The 19031-nt window shown below is 53.1% G+C and overlaps 1 protein-coding gene across 2 annotated transcripts in view; it reads right to left on the bottom strand.

The window, feature by feature from the left end:
• GNG2 (G protein subunit gamma 2) overlaps nt 1-19031 on the bottom strand; it is a 62943-nt gene extending 43912 nt beyond the window's left edge. The window contains exon 1 of one of the 2 annotated variants that reach the window (XM_077324050.1): nt 18893-19031. The gene's annotated coding sequence lies outside the window, so the exon portion shown is untranslated. The remainder of the gene's footprint in view (nt 1-18892) is intronic. The other variant, XM_077324051.1, reaches the window with a different exon arrangement.

Raw genomic sequence — 19031 nt, 5'->3', positions numbered from 1 at the left:
GCATCGTCAAGCAAAACAATCATCCGTAAGTCCTTGGGAGAGTCTCTGCCAGCCTGAGCAGACAATACTGGCCCTGCTGGGCCCATGACCTGATTCTGCACAAGCATCTCCCAAGTGCAGGGCAACACAGAAGGGCCATACCATCCCGGCATCCTGAATGGGTGGGCAACTTTTTGCTGGGGCCCGGAAATCTCCCCAAATTACAACTGTCTAAAGCAGGGGTAGTCAAACTGCGGCCCTCCAGATGTCCATGGACTACATTCCCCATGAGCCCCTGCCAGCATTCGCTGGCAGGGGCTCATGGGAATCGTAGTCCATGGACATCTGGAGGGCCGCAGTTTGACTACCCCTGGTCTAAAGAGACCAAACTCCCTTGAAGAACAGGGCTACTTTGGAGGAGAGTCGCCAGGGCATTAAGCCCCGCTGGGGTCTGTCTCCCCCCCAAACCGTGCCCTCCTCTGGCTCCACCCCCAGCAGGGATTTCTCAAGCCAGAGCTGGTCCCTCCTGCCACTCAGCCACAGGGGCCCAAACGGATCACGAGAAATCCCTTTCGGTCGGCCAGACCTGAGCCGAGCTGAACAAAGGGCCTTCATTCAGTCCCGGCCGTAGCTCAAGGCCCTCGTCTAAATTTAGCCAATTCTGCACAGGTCACAGGATATTCGCATTGTTTCAAGGCTGGTCTGCAGATGGGATCTGGCACATCTCCAGCGGGGTGAAGGAAAAGAGACTTACATTCGACTGCGGCTGCCGGCTTCCGATACGTTTTGAAAAAAAGGTTCCGGATTGGCCTTGGTGCCACGGTGAAGAGTGGCGGCATCTAATCTGGAGAGCTGGGTATGACTCCACGCTCCTCCTCCACGTGGAGCCAGCTGGGTGACCTTGGGCCACGGTACAGTTCTCCCAGAGCTCTCTCAATCCCACCTACCTCACGGGGTGTCTGTTGTGGGGACAGGAAGAAGGGCTGGCTTTTATGCCCCACTTTTCTCTCACGGAAGGAGTCTCAGTGCGGCTTCCAATCGCCTTCCCATTCCTCTCCCCACAACAGACACCCTGTGAGGGAGGGGAGGCTGAGAGAGCCCTGATATTACTGAAGAAGAAGAAGAGTTGGTTCTTATATGCCACTTTTCTCTACCCGAAGGAGTCTCAAAGTGGCTTCCATTCGCCTTCTCTTTCCTCTCCCCACAACAGACACCCTGTGGGGTGGGTGAGGCTGAGAGAGCCCTGATATCACTGCCTGGTCAGAACAGTTTTATCAGTGCCATGGGGAGCCCAAGGTCACCCAGCTGGCTTCATGTGGGGGAGCGCAGAATCGAACCTGGCTCGCCAGATTAAAAGTTGCCTCTCTTAACCACTTTGCCATGTTATAGTGGGAGGTGACTGGAAACCGCTTTGATACTCCTTCGGATTGTGAAAAGCAGGGTATAAAACACAACTCTTTTTCTTTGAGAGCCACCTTTGTGTAGTGGTTAAGAGCAGCAGCCTCTAATCCGGCAAGCTGGATTTGATTCCCCGCTACTCCTCCACATGGATCCAACTCTGTGACCTTGGGACAGTCCCAGTTCTCTTTAGGTTATTAGAATCATAGAATCATAGAGTTGGAAGGGGCCATACAGGCCATCTAGTCCAACCCCCTGCTCAATGCAGGATCAGCCCTAAGCATCCTAAAGCCATTCTGTTATTCTCACAGAACAGTTCTCTCAGAGCTCTCTCCGCCTCATCTCCATCACAGTGTACCTGTTGTGGGGAGAGGAAGGGAAGGCAATTGGAAGCCGCTTTGAGACATCTTTGTGCAGTGAAAAGCAGGGCATAAGAAACAACGCTTCTTTTTCTTCATGTAGAATAACGCGGGGCACAAAATCCCAGCTCTTGTGCGTCTCAGACCTGACTGTCTGCTGTGCACAGAGAACTGGAGAAGGTAGAAAAATTGAGCTCTAGAACAGCTCAAGAAGCCTGTCCAGGAGAGCAGACTCACAAAGGGAGCCTTGCATGAAGACAAACCATCTCCGGTGGGGGATGTGGTTTGAATACATGTTTCAGAGTGCGTTCTTGGTTTCCGGAGTATGTTTTCAGGGCTGGGAAAGTGTATTCAAACCACATCCACTGTGTTTAAAATTCTTACATCTGCTCAAAGGTTTGCTTAGTGAAGAGCCCAATTTCCGCCAGTCCATGAACCTCTTGCTGCAAAGTAGAGTTTGAAAAACAGAGAAGGATTTCTAGCTGCAAAAACTGATTCAGGCAGGCTGAAGCCACTCGGAACGCACCATGCTGGCTAGATGGACTCAGAGGGACCCAGATTCGAATACTCCCTCTGCCCAGGAAAACTTCCTGGGGAATCCTGGGCCGGCCTAACCGACCTCACGAGACCCCCCGCGGGGCGTAGTGGTGAAGAACGGTGGACTCTAATCTGGAGAGCCGGGTTCGATTCCTTACATCGCCTCCACATGCAGCCAGCTGGGTGACCTTGGGCTAGTCACGGTTTTTGCAGAGCAGTTCTCTTTAGAGCTCTCTCAGTCCCACCTACCTCGCAGGGTGTCAGTTGGCCACTGTGGGAGTCAAGAGGCTAGATTAGAAGGACCCCTGGTCTGACCCAGCCGGGCTCTTCTTTGGAATTCTTTTCAAAGAGCCAATTTTTGGGGGGCGGGGGTGGGGGGATGTTGGGTCCATCACCCGTTAACCGTTGGCGCATTCCCAGGCGTCTGAAGCTGGTCACGCCAAGTGCAGCCCAATTGCCATAGCAACCATGCGAGCCGAGTGGGTGGATTTCTTGTGGGGTTTTTAAATGACTCATATTTTTTTTAAAAATGCAGTTGAGACATCGCTTCTTCAAAGAGAGAGAGCGAGAGAGAGAGAGAGAGAGAGAGAGAGAGAAGGCTGAATTATTTAAAAATAGAAACCCAAACACACACACACGCACGCTCACACCCAGTCGGTGCGAACGGCGTCCTCCAAAGACAACAAGCCGTAGTAAACTCTCAGGATCTGGCCTTGTGTCACCCGCTCCCTTCTGAATGGGGGGGGGCTGATGAATATCCCGGCAGCCCCCCTGCTTTCCCGGAGAAAAGTCTGCACCCCGAAGCCTCCTAATCCCATCGATACGGCTTTGTCAACAGCGTCGAAAGGAAAAGAGCGTCTCTTATTATAGCCGACAGCGATGATTTCAAGCAGCCGTTTTGGCCAAAATGTTCTGGGTGGGTTCTCTTAAACGTGAAAAGGAAACCGTCAAGATGGATGGGGGGAGAGGAAAGGGAAGCCGCTTTGAGCCTCCTTCGAGTAGAGAAAAGCGGCATATAAGAACCAAGTCTTCTTCTTCTTCAGTAATCTCTGGGCTCTCTCAGCCTGCCCTCCCTCACAAGGACCGTTTATACACTGGAGGTTTCATGCTGGGCTGCAGGCTGGAGTTTTCGTCATGGCAAGTTGCCCCACCTCTTCCTGCACTCACACGGGGGAGCATTTGGCCATGTGCACTTCATCTGCCCTCGATTTGTGTTCTTGCATGGATGCTGGGGCAGTTAAGTTCCCAGTGCATAAATGGTCAGGGTGTCTGTTGTGGGGAGAGAAAAGGGAAGAATCATAGAATCACAGAATCATAGAGTGGGAAGGGGCCATACAGGCCATCTAGTCCAACCCCCTGCTCAGAATCAGAATCACAGAATCATAGAGTTGGAAGGGGCCACACAGGCCATCTACTCCAACCCCCTGCTCAGAATCAGAATCACAGAATCATAGAGTTGGAAGGGGCCATACAGGCCATCTAGTCCCACCCCCTGCTCAGAATCAGAATCACAGAATCATAGAGTTGGAAGGGGCCACACAGGCCATCTACTCCAACCCCCTGCTCAGAATCAGAATCACAGAATCATAGAGTGGGAAGGGGCCGCACAGGCCATCTACTCCAACCCCCTGCTCAGAATCAGAATCACAGAATCATAGAGTTGGAAGGGGCCACACAGGCCATCTACTCCAACCCCCTGCTCAGAATCAGAATCACAGAATCATAGAGTTGGAAGGGGCCATACAGGCCATCTAGTCCCACCCCCTGCTCAGAATCAGAATCACAGAATCATAGAGTTGGAAGGGGCCACACAGGCCATCTACTCCCACCCCCTGCTCAGAATCAGAATCACAGAATCATAGAGTGGGAAGGGGCCATACAGGCCATCTAGTCCAACCCCCTGCTCAGAATCAGAATCACAGAATCATAGAGTGGGAAGGGGCCACACAGGCCATCTAGTCCAACCCCCTGCTCAGAATCAGAATCACAGAATCATAGAGTTGGAAGGGGCCACACAGGCCATCTAGTCCAACCCCCTGCTCAGAATCAGAATCACAGAATCATAGAGTTGGAGGGGGCCATACAGGCTATCTAGTCCAACCCCCTGCTCAGAATCAGAATCACAGAATCATAGAGTTGGAAGGGGCCATACAGGCCATCTAGTCCCACCCCCTGCTCAGAATCAGAATCACAGAATCATAGAGTTGGAAGGGGCCACACAGGCCATCTACTCCAACCCCCTGCTCAGAATCAGAATCACAGAATCATAGAGTTGGAAGGGGCCATACAGGCCATCTAGTCCCACCCCCTGCTCAGAATCAGAATCACAGAATCATAGAGTTGGAAGGGGCCACACAGGCCATCTACTCCAACCCCCTGCTCAGAATCAGAATCATAGAATCAAAGAGTTGGAAGGGGCCATGCAGGCCATCTAGTCCCCCCCCCCCCCGCTAAACGCAGGATCAGCCCAAAGCATCCTAAAGCATCCAAGAAAAGTGTGTATCCAGCCTTTGCTTCAAGACTGCCAGTGAAGGTGATTGGAAGCCGCTTTGAGCCTCCTTCGGGGAGAGAAAAGCGGCATCTAAGAACCTACTCTTCTTCTTCTACAACGGTGGCAAGACTTGTATTAGCCAAGAATTCAAAATCTCAAGAGATACCAACGGTGGACTCTTGGTTAGATAAACCTGCTGATCTGGCCAAGAATGGCCTAAATGGCCTATGGCAAACATTGGCTGATTGGCTGTTTTGGCAAAGAATTTGGATGTGTGACACAGTTTGCTAATTTAACAGAATTAATTTTTGCTTTATATTCCCACAGTCACGATGGAAGTTCTATGAGGAAGGGTGCTTGCCCTCTAAAGCTCACGCCTGGAATAAATCTTTGTTGGTCTTAAAGGTGCCCCTGGACTCTGGTTTTATTGATCTACTAGAAGGAAAGCCCATTTCTAAAAACGGGCAGAGCTGAGGCAGGGCGCGTCTTGGTGATAGGGAGCTGGTAGGTCGGGGCGGCTGGAGCCGTATTTTGGGAGCGCTGGGGCTGGGGGGGGGAACCCCGATGGGAACAGGCGTACGGCTTACTCCTCCTCAGGGCGCGCCTCCCAATTGGGCACTTGGCCCTTGAGTGGCACTCGGAGGGGCCCAATCAGGAGCCGCTTCGTGGCTCCTGATTGGGCCCCTCCGAGTTTTTATCACGGACAGGCCCCACCCTTTCTCCGCCCACACATCCCTTAGGGCTTTATTTAATCCGCTCCGTAGGAGCGGTTAAAGATGGCAAATAGGAGGTCAGATGAAGAATTTCGGGAGCATTGGAGCTTCTATTTGGACTAGCTCACTAAAAGAGGCATGTAAGAAGAAAGAAAAGACTGGGGGGGGGGAAAGGGGGGCAAAGGGAAGGGGGAATGTTGTGTTTCAAACTCCTTTATTTTTCTTTCTGTGTATTCTCACAAAATAAAATTATAAAGAAAAAAAGAGGGACGAAGGTACGTGGACGGCTGCCTGCTGCTGAGGGTTGCCAACCTCCAGGTGGCCACCCCCCTAGAATGACAGCGGACTTCCAGATGGCAGAGGGAGGGGAAAAGGGCAGATTTGGAAACTGGTTTCTCAAGCATTCAGCACAATTGACATCCTGTCTTTCTCCAGGCCCCAAGGCCAGATATACAGGAATTCGTCACTCAGGAGCTGGCAGCCTGACGTGTTCTATATAAAGAAGACATTAAAGAACTGAAACTTTTTCTTCCTCTTTCAAGCTATGTGAACCCGAGGGCATTGCGGTTATTGCTTATGACATTTCTGTACTGCTTTCCTAATTTGGCATCTAATGAAGGTGACTGGCAGTAGGTTCAGGAAGGAGAAAAGGAAATGCCACTTTACACAGAGCCACTGAAAAGGGGAACGAGCCGCTGGAGGATGCAGTGATGGCCACAGGAATAAACAACTTCTGGAGCAATCAGGAAACCCTACGGTTTTCATGAAACCCTGCTTGAGAAAGTCTGCTCTGGAGGAACTGGTTGGCCACTGTATGAGATGGGATGCTGGACTAGATGGACCCCTGGTCTGACCCAGCAGGGCTCTCCTGGTGTCCTTAGGAAGGCCTCGGCCTCTCTGCCCTGTTACTGGCCCTCCAGAGGAACTGGCATGCCCCTGTGTGAGACAGGAGGCTGGACTGGATGGACCCCTGGTCTGACCCAGCAGGGCTCTCCTGATGTCCTTAGGAAGGCCTCGGCCTCTCTGCCCTGTTGCTGGCCCTCCAGAGGAACTGGCTGGCCCCTGTGTGAGACAGGAGGCTGGACTGGATGGACCCCTGGTCTGACCCAGCAGGGCTCTCCTGGTGTCCTTAGGAAGGCCTCAGCCTCTCTGCCCTGTTGCTGGCCCTCCAGAGGAACTGGCTGGCCCCTGTGTGAGACAGGAGGCTGGACTGGATGGACCCCTGGTCTGACCCAGCAGGGCTCCCCTGATGTCCTTAGGAAGGCCTCGGCCTCTCTGCCCTGTTGCTGGCCCTCCAGAGGAACCTGCTGGCCCCTGTGTGAGACAGGAGGCTGGACTGGATGGACCCCTGGTCTGACCCAGCAGGGCTCTCCTGATGTCCTTAGGAAGGCCTCGGCCTCTCTGCCCTGTTGCTGGCCCTCCAGAGGAACTGGCTGGCCCCTGTGTGAGACAGGAGGCTGGACTGGATGGACCCTGGTCTGACCCAGCAGGGCTCTCCTGATGTCCTTAGGAAGGCCTCGGCCTCTCTGCCCTGTTGCTGGCCCTCCAGAGGAACTGGCTGGCCCCTGAGTGAGATTTGTGGGAATCACATGCTGACTCTCTCAGCCTGTCCAAAACAGTGCAAGCCAGCTCGGATGAGCTCTCAGGCGACGGCAGGAAAGACGCTGGAAATCTGACGGGAGCAAGCGTGCAGAAAATGATTAACTGTGCCAGCACAGCTTCCCGAGAGAGGGAGGGAGGGAGGGAGGGAGGCCCCGAGGACTATTCCAAGGCAGTGTCTGCACCTGAGTCCTCCGGTGACCCGACTGATACCATCGAGAGACCAAGGGCTGCTGAGATTCCAAGCAGGGAGGCTGCCGGGCCAAAGGGAGGCAAGGGGAACCGATGTCTTTGAGGCTGCAGCAGCTTAAATAAGCACATGGTTTGGCTGGGGGCTTCTGGGGGGAGGAGGGGCTTCTGGGGACGGGAATTCAGCCATAGTCAGGCCGAAATGGAAGCACGAAGCAAAGACAATGTGATGCTTTCTGCAATGGGGTTGGTGTGCAGGAAGGCTTGTGAGCTGCCTGCATGGGCGTGTGCGATGTCCACATGAGTCGCTTCCACTTTATAAGAACCTCAGAGAAGCCATGTTGGATCAGGCCCATCTGATCCGGAGCCAACACTGTGTGTCATGCAGTGGCCTGATGCCAGGGGCCATCGGGAGGTCCACTAGCGGGGCCAGGACCCCAGAAACCCTAACACTATGGCCCCACCCCACCCCCAAGCACCTAGAAGACAGATCATCATAGAATCATAGAACCATAGAGTTGGAAGGGGCCATAGAGGCCATCTAGTCCAATCCCCTGCTCAATGCAGGATCAGCCCAAAGCATCCTAAAGCATCCAAGAAAAGTGTGTATCCAACCTTTGCTTGAAGACTGCCAGGGAGGGGGAGCTCACCCCCTCCTTAGGCAGCCTATTCCACTGCTGAACTACTCTGACTGTGAAAAACATTTTCCTGATATCTAGCCTATATCGTTGTACTTGTAGTTTAAACCCATTACTGCGTGTCCTCTCCTCTGCAGCCAACAGAAACAGCATCCTGCCCTCCTCCAAGTGACAACCTTTCAAATACTTAAAGAGGGCTATCATGTCCCCTCTCAACCTCCTTTTCTCCAGGCTGAACATTCCCAAGTCCCTCAACCTATCTTCATAGGGCTTGGTCCCTTGGCCCCAGATCATCCTCGTCGCTCTCCTCTGTACCCTTTCAATTTTATCTACATCCTTCTTGTAGTGAGGCCTCCAGAACTGTACACAGTACTCCAGGTGTGGTCTGACCAGTGCCGTATACAATGGGACTATGACATCTTGTGATTTTGATGTGATGCCCCTGTTGATACAGCCCAAAATGGCATTCGCCTTTTTTACTGCTGCATCACACTGCCTGCTCATGTTTAGTTTACAATCCACAAGTACCCCAAGGTCTTGTTCACACACAGTGTTACCTAGAAGCGTATCCCCCATCCAGTAGGCATGCTTTTCATTTTTCTGACCCAGATGCAGAACTTTACATTTATCTTTACTAAATTGCATCTTGTTCTCATTTGCCCATTTTTCCATTGTGTTCAGATCTCGTTGAACTCTGTCTCTATCTTCCGGAGTATTTGCCAGTCCTCCCAATTTGGTGTCATCTGCAAACTTGATGAGTAGTCACTCCACCCCCTCGTCTAAAACATTAATAATAATCATCACTTGCCTAGACACAGGAACGTAACAGGTGCCATGCTGGATCAGGCCACTGGGTCAAGCCCAGGTGCCATGAGGAGTCTTAGAAGCCCATCCACTGAACAGGAGTCAGCAGGGTGACTTGGCGGCGAAAAAGCCAAATGGGATTTTGGGCTGTATCAAACGGAGTATCGTGTCCAGATCACGGGAGGTGATGGTACCGCTTTGCTCTGCTCTGGTTCGGCCTCCCTTGGAGTCCTGTGTTCAGTTTTGGGCACCCCAGTTGAAGAGGGATGTTGACAAACTGGAGCGTGTCCAGAGGAGGGCAACAAAGATGGTGAGGGGTTTGGAGACCAAGACGTAGGAGGAAAGGTTGGGGGAGCTTGGTCTGTTTAGCCTGGAGAGGAGACGTCTGAGAGGGGATCTGATCACCATCTTCAAGTATTTAAAAGGCTGCCATGTAAAGCAGTGGTCCCCAACCTTTATTAGGCTGGGGACCGTCAGGGCATCGGGCCGCGCCCTCCCACGCTTCGGGCCGCGCCCGCGCTCGCGAGCTGCGCCTGGCCACGCCCGCGGGCCACACCCCTGAGGGGAAGATTTTGGGAGGCTGAGCATTAAGAGTGAATACTGACAAAGATATCTTGATTCTTGAAAAGTCCTGCCTCCCCAAATCCTGTTTGCCATTCCAAGGGGCTATTTGCCTTGCACCTGCCTGGGGGGGGGGGGAAATGGCTGCTTTGAAGGGGGTGCCCCCCAGCATTCCCCGTCTCCAACATCCCTCCTCTCCCAAAACTCTGCCCCTCCCCTGGCTCCGCCCCCAAAGCATCCAGGGATTTTCCAAACTGGAAACAAAATTAGCGAGGGGACAACCACCCCTAGGGGAAAGGTGGGATAAAAATATCACCCACGGCTCCAGGCATTTCTGGACAGAAGAAACCCATGTGGAAGTTGCGTACAGCTTCTGCCTGTGAATGGAAAAGGGTTAATTGGTCATCGGATTTAGATTGGTTTTAGCTGGGGATGGTTATATTTTATTGGGGGGGGGGGATTAATATTGTAATCTGCCTCGAGCCAGTTTGCTGGGAGCAGAGATTAATAAATCCAATAATGGTAATAATAAAAATAATTTAATTCTATTTATGTAATGTATATGGACCAGACCCTCCCTGCAGAGCGGGCTCGGGGAGGTTGACATCATCAAATTGATGAGCGCAAAGATGAAAACCATAAATAAAAGTATAAGTTCTAAAACAACATTCATTCATTCATTCATTGCATATAAGACCGGTAGTAGTTCAAAGCCTAAGATGGTGGCAAGGACTCTGGTAGTTTATCTAGCTCACAAATGGTCAAACTGTGGCACCCGCGGATCGGGCCGCGCCCGCGAGCCGCGCCGGCGGGCCGCACCCGCGCATCGGGCCGCGCGGGGCGCGGCCTGCACGGGCGCGGCCCGGCCCTGATTCCCTCTCCCCGCCCTCCCGCAGTAAGTAGCTTCCCAGGCCGCAAGCTTGCGGCCTGGGAAGTTTTTTACTGCGGGGGGGGGGGCGGGGAGAGGGAGCCGCGGCCCGGCGCCATGGCCTTTGCGGCCCGGCGCCGGGCCGCGGCCCGCAGGTTGGGGACCACTGATGTAAAGGATGGAGCAGAGTTGTTCTCTCTTGCCCCAGAGGCACAGGCCAGAACCAAGGGGATGAAATTAATGCAAAAGAAATTCCGTCTAAACCTCAGGGAGAAATTCCTAAAAGTTAGTTCCTCAGTGGAACAGGCTTCCTCGGGAGGTGGTGGGTTCTCCATCTTTGGCGATTTTTAAACCGAGGCTGGAGAGCCATCTGACGGAGAGGCTGATTCTGTGAAGGTTCAAGGGGGTGGCAGGTGACAGTGGGTGAGCGAGATGGTTGGGAGTGTCCTGCATAGTGCAGGGGGTTGGAATAGATGACCCAGGAGGGCCCTTCCAACTCTATGATTCTATTATTGTAGTCCGGTTTCAATGGTGAGTTTTCTTGGGGCTCCAGCTGCCAACTCTGAGCTATGTAATTCCTGGTAACAGGAGGGGAGGCCCAAACTTAGGAAAGAATCACAGCAGAGAGGAGATGCTATTGAGATTCCTCTTCTGAAGTTGCATCGTCTCCAGACGGTTTTCAAGTGGGACAATTCCAATCCCCCCCTGCAGGTTGGCACCCCAGGGGGCAGCTGCCATTGCTAGTTGACTGGAGATGCCCTGCATTCTCAAATGGACTTTCTAAAATCAGATTTTGAGATAAGTGTTTGGTCCTTGCTGACTGTTGGGCAGAGATTTGACTCAGATCTTAAAAGGTTTCGTTTCGGAGGGCGGGAGAACCAGGCCTGCCCTCCCACAGAGGCCTCTAGCCCGTGAGTCACCGCCCAGGGCAGGGACTGAATACACAGAACGAAACAGTGAGCCTTCGGCATCTGGATGAACCACGCTGTCCTTCTGTCCACACACTACGATTCCCATGAGCCTTTATATGCTGGCAGAGGCTCATGGGAATTGTAGTCCATGAACATCTGGAGAGCCACAGTTTGACCATTTGTGAGCTAGATAAACTACCGGAGTCCTTGACGCCATCTTAGGCTTTGAACTACTACAGGTCTTACATGCAATGAATGAATGAATGAATGAATGAATGAATGAATGAATGAATGAATGAATGAATGAATGAATGAATGAATGAATGTTGTTTTAGAACTTATACTTTTATTTATGGTTTTCATCTTTGCGCTCATCAATTTGATGATGTCAACCTCCCCGAGCCCGCTCTGCAGGGAGGGTCTGGTCCATATACATTACATAAATAGAATTAAATTATTTTTATTATTACCATTATTGGATTTATTAATCTCTGCTCCCAGCAAACTGGCTCGAGGCAGATTACAATATTAATCCCCCCCCCCCAATAAAATATAACCATCCCCAGCTAAAACCAATCTAAATCCGATGACCAATTAACCCTTTTCCATTCACAGGCAGAAGCTGTACGCAACTTCCACATGGGTTTCTTCTGTCCAGAAATGCCTGGAGCCGTGGGTGATATTTTTATCCCACCTTTCCCCTAGGGGTGGTTGTCCCCTCCCTAATTTTGTTTCCAGTTTGGAAAATCCCTGGATGCTTTGGGGGCGGAGCCAGGGGAGGGGCAGAGTTTTGGGAGAGGAGGGATGTTGGAGAGGGGGAATGCTGGGGGGCACCCCCTTCAAAGCAGCCATTCCCCCCCCCCCCCCAGGCAGGTGCAAGGCAAATAGCCCCTTGGAATGGCAAACAGGATTTGGGGAGGCAGGACTTTTCAAGAATCAAGATATCTTTGTCGGTATTCTATCTTGAATGTTCAGCCTCCCAAAATCTTCCTGGACCCGCAGGGACTACCAGACTCCAAATAGCGGTTGTCCCCAAGACCAGGACACTCGTTCCTCTGAAGAGATTTTCTCTAAGGGAACTGATTTCCGTCATCTGGAGACCAAGTGGGATCCCAAGGGATCTCCAGGTCCTACCTGGAAGCTGGCAACCCTGGGAAGGAGGCTAGAAGAAGAAGAGTTGGGTTTTTTGCCCCACTTTTCACTACCCAAAGGAGTCTCAAAGCTCTCCTCTCCCCACAACAGCCGATGAGTTAGGTGGGGCTGAGAGCTCTGAGAGAACTGTGACTAGGCCAAGGTCACCCAGCTGGCATGTGGAGGAGGAGCAGGGACTCAAAGCCGGTTCTCCAGATTTGAGACCACCTCTTTTAACAACTACACCAAGCTCGCTAGGCGTTCTGCATCATTTCCCCTCCCACTCTATCTTTAGCTTGATGCTCTGACCACTACACGGCGCTTCCCAGTTTGTGCTTCCTTGGAAGTCATGGGTTGAGAAATCCATCGGGCTCTGAAGTCAATGACGAAGAAGAAGAGTTGGTTCTTATATGCCACTTTTCTCTACCCGAATGAGGCTCAAAGCGGCTTCCAGTCTCCTTCCCTTTCCTCTCCCCACAACAGACACCCTGTGAGGGAAGGGAGGCTGAGAGAGCCCTGAGATTACTGAAGAAGAAGAAGAAGAGTTGGTTCTTATATGCCGCTTTTCTCTCCCCGAAGGAGTCTCAAAGTGGCTTCCAGTCTCCTTCCCTTTCCTCTCCCCACAACAGACACCCTGTGAGGTGGGTGAGGCTGAGAGAGCCCTGAGATTACTGAAGAAGAAGAAGAGTTGGTTCTTCTATGCTGCTTTTCCCTACCCGAAGGAGTCTCAAAGCAGCTTCCAATCGCCTTCCCTTTCCTCTCCCCACAATAGACACCCTGTGAGGGAGGTGGGGGCTGAGAGAGCCCTGATATTACTGAAGAAGAAGAAGAGTTGGTTCTTCTATGCTGCTTTTCCCTACCCGAAGGAGTCTCAAAGCAGCTTCCAATCGCCTTCCCTTTCCTCTCCCCACAATAGACACCCTGTGAGGGAGGGGAGGCTGAGAGAGCCCTGAGATTACTGGAGAAGAAGAAGAGTTGGTTCTTATATGCCGCTTTTCCCTACCCAAAGGAGTCTCAAAGCGGCTTACAGTTGCCTTCCCTTTCCTCTCCCTACAACAGACACCCTGTGAGGGAGGGGAGGCTGAGAGAGCCCTGAGATTACTGAAAAAGAAGAAGAGTTGGTTCTTATATGCCGCTTTTCTCTCCCCGAAGGAGTCTCAAAGTGGCTTCCAGTCTCCTTCCCTTTCCTCTCCCCACAACAGACACCCTGTGAGGGAAGGGAGGCTGAGAGAGCCCTGAGATGACTGAAGAAGAAGAAGAGCTGTTTCTTATATACCGCTTTTCTCTACCCAAAGGAGTCTCAAAGTGGCTTACAGTTGCCTTCCCTTCCCTCCAGCGTTCAACCCTGCCTCTGGTTTTCAACGGATCGGAAGATCGGACCACCCCCGGGAAGGAAGGCCTCGTCATCCCAATACCAGCCCCCGGCCCTTTTGACCCAGAGGGCATCTTGCTCGCTTCTGCTAGTGCCAGTCCACAAATGGGCAAACCCAAAAATGGCCTGTACATGTCCCTCCTCTGTGTTGGCCCCTGCCTCGTGGACCTTCTCAGTGGTGGCCCCAGCCTTGTGGAATGGCCTGCCGTTGGAAATCAGGAAATCTCCCCTCTCCCAGTTCCTGCGAACGATGCAAAACCGAACGGTTTTCTAGCGCTGGTCGTACGGTGCTAAATGCGCCTGGCAAACCACGTCTGCGCATTAACGCGTCTCCCGTGAATAAAGCATGCCTGGTCGGAAGGGTGACCCCGGACGCAAACCTTCTCCTGCTGCTTCGATCCCCCTGAATCGATCATCATAACTGCCCAGAAATTCTTGTAAAGGAAATTAAAATGGCAGGAGTAGAGGGGAATGGAGGGAGGCATTCCCAGTTGTGGGACAGGAGAGTAATTAAAAGAAAACCTGCCACAGAGCTCCGTTCGTCTTCACCCGGGCAAAGAGGCAGCCCCAACAGCGACCGGCCGGGCAGGAGAATCAAATCCCAGTTTCTCATCTGAAATGACATTACCTTCTACGATTTGTGACATCCCAATTCCCCAGACAGGTCTACTGTCCCAAATTAAGAAACAAAACGAAACTGAGGAACGCCAACTAGGTCAGCAACCCTCTGGGCCGAGCAGGGATTTGAACTCGGCTCTGTCTCTGAGGCAGCATGCAGTGGCGGTTAGAATGACCGACCAGAATTTGGGAGATCCAGGTTCGAATCCTTGCTCAGCCGTGGAAGCTGGCTGGGTGACAATAGGGCAGGCAAATACATTGAGACTGGCCAACCTTGCAGGGTCATTGTGCAGATAACATGGAGGAAATGGAAATGCCATAAGCCGCTCTGGGTCCCAATTTATCTATTAATTATCATTTTATTTTATAATAATATATATATAATAACACTGCTCTGGGCCATACTGGAAGGCCAGCAAAGACATGTAATAAATCATTGAATAAATAATAATTTTAATAAATAATAATTAAGTCACGGCATGCAACTAAAACCCCTATATAGGTTTCTCCCTTCCAGCTCCCATCCCAGCTGGAATTTTTAAAAAGGGTTTCCTACCCTGCTTATTCTCGATTATTGCTGCTTTTTAAAATTCAGATCTCTGCTTTCTTAGCAGCAGGCGCAGGAACTAAATTCACTTCTCAGAACGTTTATGACTCGCCGAACGCTGATCCCCCGGCCACAGGATTCGCATGCAGGGCTTATAGGACAGCCAGGCCCACCAAGGAGACACAGGCCTCCTGGAGAGCAAAAACCCCCAAGTAGCTTTCTGCATCACAGTTAAGCAGAATCCTTTCCCAGCTGAGCCAGGGGCCATAAGGCAGCAAAGAGGATTAAAATTTGAGAATTCAGGGAAATCCAGTTAATATGAAACATGGGGAGTGTGTGTGTGTGTGTGGGGGGGGTAAAGTCCTCGCATGCGCATGTCCCCATGTGTCAAGAGCCGTCAAGCTGTGACCGAATTGTGACAACCCGATGGGGAAGAGACGAACGGGGCAGGTGGTCCTTGCCTGCCTCTGCACAGCCACCCTGAAATTCCTAAGTAGCTCAACTATTCGATTCCTAGCCGAGGTCAACCCCGCTCTCTTCCAAGACCTGACGGGATCAAGAAGAAGAAGAAGAAGAGTTGGTTCTTATATGCCGCTTTTCCCTACCCAAAGGAGGCTCAAAGCGGCTTACAGTCGCCTTCCCATTCCTCTCCCCACAACAGACACCCTGTGAGGGAGGGGAGGCTGAGAGAGCCCTGATATCACTGAAGAAGAAGAAGAAAGTTGGTTCTTATATGCCGCTTTTCCCTACCCGAAGGAGTCTCAAAGGAGCTTCCAGTCGCCTTCCCTTTCCTCTCCCCACAACAGACACCCTGTGAGGGAGGGGAGGCTGAGAGAGCCCTGATATCACTGAAGAAGAAGAAGAGTTGGTCCTTATATGCCGCTTTTCTCTACCCGAAGAAGTCTCAAAGTGGCTTCCAATCGCCTTCCCTTTCCTCTCCCCACAACAGACACCCTGGGAGGTGGGTGAGGCTGAGAGAGCCCTGATATTCCTGCTCGGTCAGAACAGTTTTATCAGTGCCGTGATGAGCCCAAGGTCACCCAGCTGGCTGCATGTGGGGGAGGGCAGAATCGAACCCGGCATGCCAGATTAGAACTCCGCACTCCTAACCACGACACCAAACTGGCTCTCAAACCAGGTGGGGCAAAATAACTCAAGTCGGAGCTGATTCATGGTGATCCCTGGGGAGGGGGGGGGGTGTTTCGAGGCAAGAAGAAGAGCTGGAATTTTATACCCTGCTTTTTACTGCTCGAAGGAGTCCCCGAGTGGCTTACAAACCCCTTTCCCTTCCTCTCCCCACCTGGGAAGCAGGTGGGGCTGAGAGAGCTCTAAGAGAACTGCTCTGTAAGGACAGCCTTGAGAGAACTGGGAATGGCCCAAGGCCGCCTAGCGGGCTGCATGTGGAGAAGCAGGGAATCAAACCCGGTTCTCAGATTAGAGGCCGCTGCTTTTAACCACGACACCAAGCAGGCTCTCAAAGAAGAAGAGTTCGCTGTTATACCCTGCCTTTCATTACCCAAAGAAGTCTCTAAAGCAGCTTCCAATCACCTTCCCATTCCCCTCCCCACAACCGTCACCCTGTGAGGTAGGTGAGGCTGAGAGAGCTCTGAGAGAACTGGGACTGGTCCAAGGTCAGGCAGCTGGCTGCATATGGAGGAGGAGTGGCTATCCAGAGTAAAGACCAGGGGTAGTCAAACTGTGGCCCTCCAGAAGTCCATGGACTACAATTCCCAGGAGCCCCTGCCAGCATTCGCTGGCAGGGGCTCCTGGGAATTGTAGTCCATGGACATCTGGAGGGTCTCATTTTGACTTCCCCCTGGTAAAGACTGTCACAGAGGAAGCTCTCCACTGCCTGCTTGTGGGCAGCAGGTGGTCGCCCTTCCTGCCTCAATTCCAAGACCCGACCAGAGTGGGCTTAGCCTCAATCTACCTCAGCCGTCCGGCGGCAGGGGCTACTACCAAAAAGGCCACGCCTCCCGCCCTCCAAACCTGAGAGTCCAACGACAGGGGTCCCCAAACACATCTGGCTACTGTTCTCAGGCACCGGGTGGCTCTGGATGCCATGAAGACTAACAACGGGTGCGTGGCTGCGGTCTTCCGGGAAAAGGCACGTTGAGAGCCCACCAGGTGATTCCTGTCCGGAGGCAGGAGGGGGGTGAGCACCAACTCTGGGGGCTCCTTAAATTCAACGTGCAAACAATAACCAGCCTATTTGAAACCTCCTTGGGGAGCGGCAGCACCCGGTCGCTTTGTCTGGCGATTACTTCCGTACTCAGACAGAACGGGCCATTAACCTTAATAGGCTGTTATTCTCTATTAATGCATGATAGACGACCGGGGCAGGGTTGGGGGAGTAGACGAGGCCGAGGGAGGAAGCCAGGCTGTTTCGATTTCGGAGTCAGCCAGCTTTGAACAACCACCTGCGTTCGGTTCCACCCCCCACCCCCACCCACCCCGCCTGCCATTCCGGGTTCCTTTTCTCCCCTTTCTTCCTGCCGGGGGTCCGTGCCCCCACCCCCCACAAGAATGAAGGCTCACCCGATCCCCCACTGTCGGGTGCTCCACTTGCTCCCCGCTTTGTTCAGTAACAGGAAACAAAAGGTGCTCTTTTCGTGGGTCCCTTTCCCTTCCTTCTCTTATATTGTATTTCTCCCCCCACCCCCACAGGAGCGAGTTGCATTTAAGGACTCCTAATTCAAAGGTTCTCGGATCTCACAGGATGGGTGGTATAAAAAACCTGAGCAATACAATAAATGAATACAATCTGGCTTTTGTGAGCAAGGCACGGTTCTTTTAAGGCAGGGCAGCCAAACGATGGGTCTCCGGATGTCAATGGACTACGAAAACCATGAGCCCCTGCCGGCAGGGGCTCATGGTCATCGTAGTCCATGGTCATCTGACAAGCCACCGTTTGGCCGCTCCTGTTTTAAGGAAGCCACCCAAAAGGGTGGGGAGTAGAGCTTGACTCTTTTGCGCCAGTCTCTTTGAAGGGTGCCAAGGGAACCGGTGGAAAAGCCGATCTCCGACTCCACGGCGGAAAAAGCAGGGCTGCATTCCTTCCACCCCGAGATTAACAAACCGGGCCAAAGTATTCCAAATCCAGTCCTTGTTCACAGAAACGGCCTTCTGGCTTCGTGGCTGGTTCCCCTCCCCCCCCCCCCGATAATCTTTCTCTCACACACAAAACCATTCTGAGATTTTTTCTACCCTTGCCAAACGGTCCCCCTTTCCCCCAAACCAGCTTCCATCCTGGTGGGGTTCTGTGAAGGAGCCGGAAAAGAAGGGTGGACCGGTGGGCCAAAAGCAGCGGTGGATGTGTTTCCACGAGGCAAAAAAGGAACAACCCGGTTCAAGCCACTGCCCCTCGGCAGCCCTCCTCGGTTCAGCATCTGGGGGTCCACGGATGCCTTCCGCCCAGACCACCTCCCTTCCACTTCAGGCTTTGGGGAGGTTTTCCGCCACCACCCCCCTACGCCACCCACTTCTGCTGCTGGATCACTTCCACCGACGGCCGCCTCGGAATAGGTGCCAAGCCCAAGAAATCTCTGCAGCCGGAGAAGCAAGACCACCCCATATTGCAACCCCCCAAAAAAAGCCAGGCTTCCCCAGCTAGAGACACAAAAGGGACCAGATGGGGTGGGGGGCTGGAAGCGGGGGGGGGGGGGAGAATGACAGATGATGCTCAGGGTGCCCAAAGGGGCGTGTGCCGCCACCACACTGCGACTCTCGGGCTTTTTTTGGGGGGGGGCTTCATTTGAAGGAACAAAGAGAAGGCAACTCCCTGTGGGGGGGGGCTCCCACCCCCACGCTTTCGCTTCCCCCCAAACCAAAGGGATCATCACGCCCAGCGAAGGGGCTCAGCCCCAAGGCAGCGTTCCCGCGGGCGCAACCAGCCAGCCGCCGCGCATCGGTCGCGTGTCGACGCGCTCGTCTGAATGCGGGTTTGGGGGAGGAACGGGACACGCGTGTCTATTTTTCATTTTGCATCGGGGAGGGCCCGTCCTTGCCGCAGGCTCCCCCCACCCCACCCCACCCCACCCCACCCCACCCCTTGATTTGTACAGCCCGGGGGGGGGCTGGTTGCAAAAGGGGGGCGTTCCCAGTGGCGCCGGGCATCCGGGCGGGACCCTCCTCCCTTTCCCCGGCCTTTTTTTTTGGGGGGGGGGGGGGTCCTTACCTGAGCTCCGCGCCCCTCGCCGAGCTGAAGCGCCTCCCGCTCCCGGAGCCCGCTGCGCCAGGCCGGCCACGCGCGCAACAGCTGGGGGGACCCTCCGCGCCACCGACCGAGTCCACCGCCTCGCCTCGCCCGCCTCCCT

The sequence above is a fragment of the Paroedura picta genome, chromosome 2 (genome assembly GCF_049243985.1).
Source record: "Paroedura picta isolate Pp20150507F chromosome 2, Ppicta_v3.0, whole genome shotgun sequence".
Lineage (NCBI taxonomy): Eukaryota > Metazoa > Chordata > Lepidosauria > Squamata > Gekkonidae > Paroedura > Paroedura picta.
Note: the sequence above shows the minus strand (reverse complement) of the source record. Positions and strands in the feature narration are given on the sequence as shown.